This window comes from Octopus bimaculoides, chromosome 6, assembly GCF_001194135.2.
Source record: "Octopus bimaculoides isolate UCB-OBI-ISO-001 chromosome 6, ASM119413v2, whole genome shotgun sequence".
Lineage (NCBI taxonomy): Eukaryota > Metazoa > Mollusca > Cephalopoda > Octopoda > Octopodidae > Octopus > Octopus bimaculoides.
In genome coordinates this window covers 41423993-41433801 of record NC_068986.1, presented here as the reverse complement: position 1 = coordinate 41433801, position 9809 = coordinate 41423993, and positions in this window count along the sequence as shown.

The following is a 9809-nucleotide window of genomic DNA, read 5'->3' as shown; positions in this document are numbered from 1 at the left end:
ATATATATATATATATATATATACATATGCATACGCATGTGATTATGCATATGCATGTGATTAACACACACACACACGCACACACACACACATATATTACAGATCCGTGATAGAAAATTCAACAAAAAAAGAGTACTCCATCTGGTGAGAGATAAATACTATTTATTCAAAGGTCACAATGCATGTATTAAAGCGCTACTAAAAGTTGACCGTGCTACCAGGAGATGGTCACGGGGAATGGTTCCTTTAGCACTTCGCACGGTCGACACAAATAAAAAACACGAAAGGAGTTTAAATGAGTGTAAGTGCCAAAAAAGGAGAAGAGAGACACAACCGGTAGAAGGTTTTATTGATATGTCAACTTGCATGTCTGTGTGTTTGAGTGCAACATAATAAACACAATAATAGACAGGCCGTCATGCAAACAAAATGTATGTGTATACAATCATGTGTATGTGTGTGCGAGAAATACAGAGCATAGAAGATAGTCTAGAAGGACGTTGAAAGTCCCGACACAAGGATAGTAAATACCAGTTCGTATTCAAGGTACACAGTGGTTGAGGTGCTGTAACAAGAAGTTGTGGCGGCAAGGCAGAGCCGAAGAGACACATGTCATGAGAAGTTGAGGCTTCAATGCTGCGGCCGGTTACTTGGTACAGGAGTTCTCGCAGGTTGTATTCGCTGTTAACCATGGTGAAACAATTCACAAACAGTGAGGTGATAGAACCTGTGTGGGTGCTGTTGGTTGTGTGTACGTAGAGACGGCGGCGTAAATGCTAAGAAGCTGGAGGCGACGAAGATAGAGTGTCCTGAATGCTGAACGAAGTGTTGAAACTCCATGAAGCTGCTGTCGTGTCGTCGCTAGAACTGGCTGTGTTCTCTGTGGCCAGCGGCTAGACCTCAGAAGGTCTAGAGCCAGACTGACAATCATGACGGTGAACAGCTAGCTATTTATAAGATACTATCGGCTCAAACAGGGATTCAGAAAAACTGAAGGTACCTTATCTGAAGGCAGCGATTGGTTGGGTTGCACCCTGGCGCGAAATAGAACAAGAGACAAAAATGCGCCAATACCAACCAATCAGAGTGGTGGACACAACAGGGTCCAAAGATGTGGCCGAATGCTAGCTGTTATCCGCTACGCTCGCATCCATGTATATGTAACAGAGAGAAGGAGAGAGAGAGAAAAGAAAATACGCTACAATTTCATATGTTCAGAAACTCAAACATATTCTTCAGGCGCAAACCACATATAACGAACTAAAGATCTCGCTGGGTTTAATAATCTACAAGTAGGATCATCATGAAAACTGGGCTAGTAGCTATTTAGAAATATTAATATTAAAATTAGGGAAATTACTGGGCTTCAACAGTGGAATAACAGTTTAACTGTAATAGATTGGTTTAGGAACATCAAAAATAAGAATAAGACTAAATTTACCCAGTTTGATATTATAGACGTTTAACTCCTTCTTTCTTTTTTTCTTTCTCTCTTTCTGTCTATCTTTCTGTCTTTCTTTCTTTGTTTCTTTGTTTCTTTGTTTCTTTGTTTGTTTCTTTCTTTCTATAAAATATGCGTGTGTATATAGGTGTATACCTATGTAAACATGTAAGTTGTGTGAGTGTGTGTGTGTGTGTGTGTGTGTGTGTGTGTATGCGTACGTGCGTGCGCGCGCGTGCGCGCGTGAGCTTTTATTTCGAAAGCCAGAAATGTCTTTTACCATAGTTGAAGCAGGAATGTCAATTATTTCGATGATCTTGATGGCGATTGGTTTGGTGATTCCTCAAACTACGCCGGCCCAAAGAGTAAATATCCGGAGGGCACGAAAGGTGGCACTAGATGTCATGCGGACGAAATTAGCGTAATATCCCAGACTGTTCAAGGCATGAAGAGAAAGACGGATACATGAATAGAGACCAGTGAAAATCGGATTGAAGGTGAATAATAGAAAAACAGAAATCGGGAAAATTCAAATTGATGAAGCTGACGCTATCATAATCGAAAATCACATGTTTAACGAAGTAGAAATTGTCCACATAACTAGGGAACCGCGCTGTCCGTAATTAGCGGTACAGAAGAGAACGTCTAAGCGTGACTTGATAAACGAATCAATCTTTCACCTTCACCGTTTTAAAGTCTATCTGGAAGACAAAGTCTCTGTTAAAAGTTGCTATATGGTGGCAAGTTCAAGGTGAATGAATATCCCCAGAAAGCTTTAAACATTCATGAATAGATACCTCAGAAACACTCTAAATATTAGATATCCAGATATTACAAGCGATAAAGGCTCTTGAGCTAAAGCCATGCAAGAACCCATCGGCTGACAAATAGTAAATCCATACATCAAAAAGACCCGAAAGCAAGCCCTGTATTTGAATAGAGATATTCAAATTACAAAGCAAGCCTTTTATAGGAGTCTCTCTAATCTAACCTTTTTTTCCTCTGTCTCGATCTTCTACTCCTTTACATTATCACTCACGCTATCTCTTCCCCTTTTAAGCTTTCTTCCATTCAACCTAGAGGCCGGTAAAGAGGTCAATATTGATTCCTGGTGGTGTTGGTTTTCGTAGCTACCCAAGGAGTTGACATTCAGACTACATCAATAAAATATGGTTGAACTTTTATTGATTGTTATATATTTTGTCAAGTACTTTCATTGAATTTCTTTTAAATATTTCTTGTCAAAAAGTAGTAATGACATAAAAAAAAACCCAAAGTAATAGTTGTTTTTAAATCAATTTTTCTTTTATTAATTATACTTTTTAAGTTTATTTCAGAAATTTACATGATGAGAGTCGATAAGTTATCAAAGATTCTATGAAGTGGTGTATGATAGAAAAAATTTACCGACGTCTGATCCAACCCTATATTTCACCGTCCGTTTCCCTCACTATTGACTATGCCCGCTTTCTATTTTCACTTTCCACCTATCTGTTTAGCCATTTAATCTACTTCTCTTTAAATGTTTATTGCCTTTCTTCCATCTCCCACAACAGTCACGGTTTTCTCTTTTCGTCTTTACACATTTCTACAACATGGCAGAAGTGTTTAAAAGAAAAATGGTGACACATGACAGGATCTTTTATACATCTAGATTCATATTTAGGATACCTTGTGAGAATATTAAATCGACTCCAGTACTTGACTGGTGATTTATTCTCTCGACACCGGAAGGATGAAAAACAAAGCTAGCTTCGGAAGGATCTAAAACCAGAAAGTAAATAGCCATAACTAATACCACAAAATAGTTTTTCGACATTAGCTTACTATTAAAAGTCTTTTCGATTTCTTGAATAATGCTTCCATAAAAAAAGACCAACAAAAAAGAAAAACACAGAAAGAATTGGAGAGGTTCATAATAGTTGTCATAGTGAATGGTACCATATATCGAACCAACCAAAAATAAAATTTGTAAACAATACTTAAAATTAAAAAGAAAACTCGTTAAGTAGCATCCAATAGTTTGGATAATGATCCTAATTTTGTGTGCAGTTTGAGGGAACACGATAATGATTTTCCTTGATAAACAATACTCTTCTATTGATTTCATATCCTCCTCCTCTGTCTGTCTGTCTGTCTCTCCGTTTCTCCTTCGCTATTTCTTTCTCTACCTATTTGTTCAGACATAACTGCTAAAATATCGATTCCTTTTTATTACATTATAGTGTTCAAGTTGAGGTGCTTGATATTTTGCTTTAATAACAGCGGTGAACAATTTACTTGTGAACAACGTAATGTATTGTCAATTCGGTCTGTTGTTTCGTTCAGTTTTATTCTGTGGACCTGATGTTTGCCATTCGTCATTTTATTTTTCAATCATTAACCAAGGCAACACCAGTTACTTACTAATAATACATAAAACAACACAATCAACTCGCATATTTCAATATTTATTTTGCGTGCGGTTCGAGGGAATACGATAATGACCTCCCTTGATAACAAAGCTCTTCTATTGATTTCTTGTTTTCTTTCTCTCCCTTTCTATTTCACTTCTTGTACTCTGTCATGACAGAATGTATCATAGAATTAAGACTGTAACTCGAAAAATTTTTTGTTCATGTCGTTACGTAAATTGATTCCTGTCCAATTTTAGTTCAAACATTTAGCCAATGCCAGTAACTCTATCTGATGTAACTCTTAAATTCGTCATTAATTATCATAAATGACGGATTCATGATGGAGGCTCTACGCAATCGTTCGACCTGCTAGTAATAGCAGTCTAAACTTACCTCAAATCACACCCTATATCTACAAAATAAAAAAAACTAAAAAAAATTATCTATTGAATGTTAGCCTTAGAGCAGTGACTCTCAACCGGGGTCCATAAGGCCCTTGAGGGTCTATATAAAATTTTTGGTGGCCCACACAACAAAATGGTAAATTGTAGATCCACAATAGTATTTTAAGGGTCCCTGAAAAAATTTTGTTTTCGGTACACGTATTGGTATGTATTGCAAGAAACTGTTAGGTTTCTTTATCTAATATTTTACATATATCAACCTACACAAGCTAATGTGTGGAAGAAAAAAATAGGAATTTTGAAAAAAAGTTTCCATAAAGCTAGTTTTTAAACATCGAATGGCTATGGGGGTCCACCCGAATAAAATATTAATCAAAGGGTCCTAGACGAAATGGTTGCAGCTCGATTGACTTTAATCTTAGATTTGTTTAATCAGAGCTAACTTGGAGCTAGTCAACATCTTGATTGCAAATGTAAGCCTTTCATTGCTGGCTAAAATACGACCTGTGAACATCTGCCAGTAGTTCGATTCTGTTGTTTAATTCACATGGAGTTTTCAATGCTGTCTAGCTTTTTTAAGGTATCACTAATTCTTTAGGGTTCCAGATTTAACTCTACATTTCTTTAGAGTAAAGGTCGACTTGAGTGGGGCTGACCAAAGCTGTTCAACAATGTCAGCAAAAGCTTATACTTTGCATTTTGCAAAAAGCACCTAAAAAATAACCAGATACAAGCAATTTTTTCACGTTAAGTCATCAAACATGAGTGATTTCAGATAGCATTTGATCTGAGCAATATGGATAAGCGTTTTCTCGTTTAGCCCTAAATCGACCAATGCATTGTGAATGAAATTTAATTAACAGAAACTCTGTGAAAGCCTTTGTATATATTTGAAGAATCGCTTATAAACAAATACTATAAGGCATACTATTCCAATCTCTTACGCTCTGCCAATTCACCGTCTTTGATTGCGAATGGAGATTAATTATCCTTAGGTATCTTCATAAGGCGACGAGCAGGCGGAATTGTTAACGCGTCGGGCAAAATGCTTAGCATTTCGTCCGTCTTTACGTTCTGAATTCAAATTCCGTCGAGGTCGGCTTTGCCTTTCATCCTTTGGGGTCGATAAAATAAATACTAGTTGAGTACTGGAGTCAATGTAATCGAATTAGCCCCGCCCCGTAAATTGCTAGCCTCGTGCCAAAAATTTGAGATCGATATTTCTTGCGACTCTTTATGTTTTGAATTTAAATCCCATCGAGGTCGATTTTGCCTTTCATCCTTTCGAAGTCGACAAAATAAAGTACCAGCCTTGTACTGGGATCGAAGTAAACGACTTATCTCTTCTCCTCAAAAATTTCTGGCCTTGTGCTAAATGCCAAAATTCGAAAGATATCTTTTGCTAAGTTTTGATCAATAACAAATTACTTTTTTTATTTATAATAATTATGCATGCATATTTTATCCAACCCTTATAATTAAACACGATATAGATTAATCTATTATACAAAATAGACGAAAAGTGGTTCATTATTTCAGTTATGGGATGGGAGTGGACGCGGGTTGACTTTTTGAAGGACTAAGTAAGATAATATGACATCATATTGAATGTTGTCAAGTGTAACGCTCAACTCGGCCGCTGCATTCCTATGCATTGGAGAGAAGAGAGGAACGAACTAACCATTTACATTTCATTTGTTACAGTTATCATGAAATCATATTGCCTTACAAGTATTCTTTGTTATATGTTAGATTAGTGGTTTCCAGTCTTTTGGGGGTGCATTTCCCTTGAAAAAAAAAAAAAAACTGATCCACAGTTCAAAAGTAACTATCTATCTATCTGTCTATCTATCTATCTATCTTATATATATATATATATATATATATATATATATATAATCGTTGAAAATTAATTTTGCAATGGTAAAGATTGATTTGATACACAATAATATGGTAAACGATAGTTGATACACAGTAGGATGGATGTAATCTGTTTATAACGATTGGTTCTTCGTTGATTGCCATTATGTAAAGATGAAAAAACAGTGATTGAAGTTGTGAAGAAAATATTAATTTTTACCGTTACATTATACAATACATTGCCTCGACGTGCAGGTGATAAAATCCTAGAGCAAGCGAAGTGAAAAAGTTAATTTCGGCCCGTATGTTCTTATTGTAGTAGTATGTTCTTATTGTAGTTGTAAACCATAGCGAGAGATATGATAATGTGCAGAGAAGAGAAAGTGAGTTAGTGAAAGTGAGAGAGTGTGGGAAGTTGGGTCTCGCATATTCGCTGATTCTAAACTTCTTTCTTTTTCCCTCTTGCCATTTGTCTACCTGCTTGTGACCATGATTCTAGTGGTCGGTTCACTAACTGATGTCAGCTCTCTTTCAACTCACGAGTTGTCACCAACTGACTGACTAAGTTGTCACCAAGTGACTAACTGAGTTGATACCAAGTGACAAACTGATTTTTGCTTGGGGTTCTTGCTTTTATAACTACCCAGAAGGGTAGACAAATCGTTGAGAACAATGGATTTCGTTTGTGGTACTTATTATCTCTATTCTAGCTTTTGGTGGTCTATAAGAGGTTAGAAAGGGTCAAATGGTGAAGACATTATTTCGGCCTAGCTAAGGCAATCTGGCAAATGTAAAACTGTTGTCACAGAAAAACTATTGTTCTACCATTAAAAAAGTTCTGTTGAACTGTTACTTGAAATTTGGCTATAGTGGATCAAATCCACTTCATGACTGCAAGATCCATTACATGTATATGTATAAATCTTACTTGTGCGCAACAAAATTATGAATATAGGGTGTGTGGTAAGAAGCTTGCTTCCGAATCACATTTTTCCAGGTTCAGTCCCACTGCGTGGCACCTTGGGCAAGTGTCTTTACTGTAGCCTTGGGCTGACTAAAGCCTTGTGAGTGGATTCGGTAGACGGAAACTGAGAAAAGCTCGTATATATATGTGTGTGTGTATATATATATATATATATATATATATATATATTTACCTGTATGTGTGTGTGTGTGCGTGCGTGTGTGCTTGTATGTCTTTGTGTCTATGTTTGTCCCATCCCCACCGATGACTGCTTGACAACAGGTGCTGGTGTGTTTACGTCCCCGTGACGGTAGCGGTTCGGTAAAAGACACCGACAGTATAAGACTTTAAAAAAATATAAGTGGCGTGGCCGATACATTCGACTAAAAATTCAACAAGGTGGTGTCCCAGCATGGCCGCAATCTAATGACTGAAACAAGTAAAAGATAAAAGATGGCAACGCATTTGACAGCTTTGATTCAACAGAATTCAAAATCCTTGCCGAAAGGTATTCGAAACAAAACCAATCTATGAAATAAATTATAACCACACAAAATTTGAGAAACCCTCTCCACGTTATTATATTTTTGAACACAATTTAAAAATAAACACCCACTTATTTTTAAGCATGCGAAGCAGCAGTGTACAGCGGTGCCCCTCTTTCAGGGCCTCTATGTTGGAATATTCAAACGCAATCGTTATCATTAGTAATGTTACCATGAACTCTGTTGTGGAGCAACGCAGAAGACGCATGAAATATTTAAGTAATTACGCTGGTGAACGAAGCATGACCTCCAACCAGACCGTAGCCCTGTCAAAATGTGACTCTCGCATCAGTATCAATCAGTATCAATGACACAACAGAGGCGATGAGATCGATGCTGCTCCTCACTCGTGTTTTAAGGTCGTTAATTTTATCCACAGCATGATATTGATGTCATTGAACCCTGCCTCTCCTTCGTAACAAAGTAACTTCTAGACTAGCAATACTTATCCTCGTATCGTTGTCGTATAAATGTTTGTAGAGCTTGTGAAGCTTTGAACACGCACATAGGGTTGGCTATAGAAATGTAGTCAAAACTCTGGCTTGAATCTTTATCAAAAGAAATAGATGTTATGAATATTAGATTCATATGTTGGTGATAAATCATGAATTTTTTCAAGGATTTGGGTTTGAACATGTATATTAGAGTATTTTGCGGATATGAATGATTTATGGCTAAATTGAGAGATCAAAATATCATTTGATTCGTCTCACACACAGAACAATAACGGAACAAAATATTTTCATTGTGCAAATGGTTTATGATTTAAATCGTTTAAAATAACTTAGACCCACAGGCAATTACACTGCCTTTGCTACGATCTTAATATTACCTGTTTAACAATCTTTCTCAACATAGCTTTTGATACGTGCTCACGTTTACACAATCAACATATTAGTCATTGAGCTATGTTCCTTCATGCTTGTAGAAAACAGTTTACACAGATAGCTTTTGTAGTGTTTATCTATATATAGTTGGTATGTTGAGGTTAGAGTGAGACGGTCTTTATGCACTGAAAATTTAACTTACAGTGGATTAGTACTTGAAATAGTTTTTACAAGAGTCAAGTTGGGTTGACAATGTGCAATGATGTTCTTCACTGCAATGTGTTGAAAATTTACTGTTTTCAGTTTGGTTTGAAGTTTGTTTTTATCTTATAGGTCCTATTAAGACTTAAGAGAAGATAATTTCTGCACATTTTCAGCAGTTGTTAACGGCGATAAGTACATTACTAGGGTCAATAGCCTAATGTGAAAGCAACTACAGTAACATAAATATATTTATGCACCTCCACAATGTACAAAACTTCAAACTAATCAACTTTCAGCTCTTGTATTTTTTAATGTGGCAAAATTCAACCCCGAATAATATGTGAGGACATGGTTTCTTATCTGCAGATATATATATATATATGTATGTATGTATGTATGTATGTATGTATGTATGTATGTATGTATGTATGTATGTATGTATGTATGTATATATATATATATATATATATATATATATACACGACAGGCTTCCACACAATTTCAGTCTACCAAATTCACTCACAAGGAATTGGTCGGCCTAGGGCTATAATCGAAGGCACTTGCACAAGGAGCATTCTGTAATGTAGACCAGCGTATAAAACATTATTCTTAAGTAAATCTTTTAAAACTTCAGAATATTACTCATATTTATAGACGGCCTGCTCATTACACGCGCACACACACACACACACACACACACATGCAGTTATGTACGTTATATATGAATGTACGCAAGTATACATATATATACACATACATACATACATACACACCCACACACACGTACACGCACACACACACACATACACACACACGCACACACACACATATGTGTGTGTCGATGGATGGATGGATGGATGGATGTACGTCTTCTCATTCTCTTTCTAATTTAGAGTAAAGTTGGATCGGCCACTGACTTGGGAGAGAGATTGTGAAGGGAAGCGTCTTGATTTAACCGCCATCTTTTAAATCTTAAGAAGGTCTTGCAAATTTTTATAGTCCCAGATATCGTGATCATTTGTAGCGTATGAATTAAAGAGTTGTATTATCTCCTAAAGATTCCAAGTTTAGCCATACTTTGCTCCAGACGGGTTGGTATATATCTTGTTGCTCCAATAATCTACACACATATATATATATATATATATATATATATATATATATATAT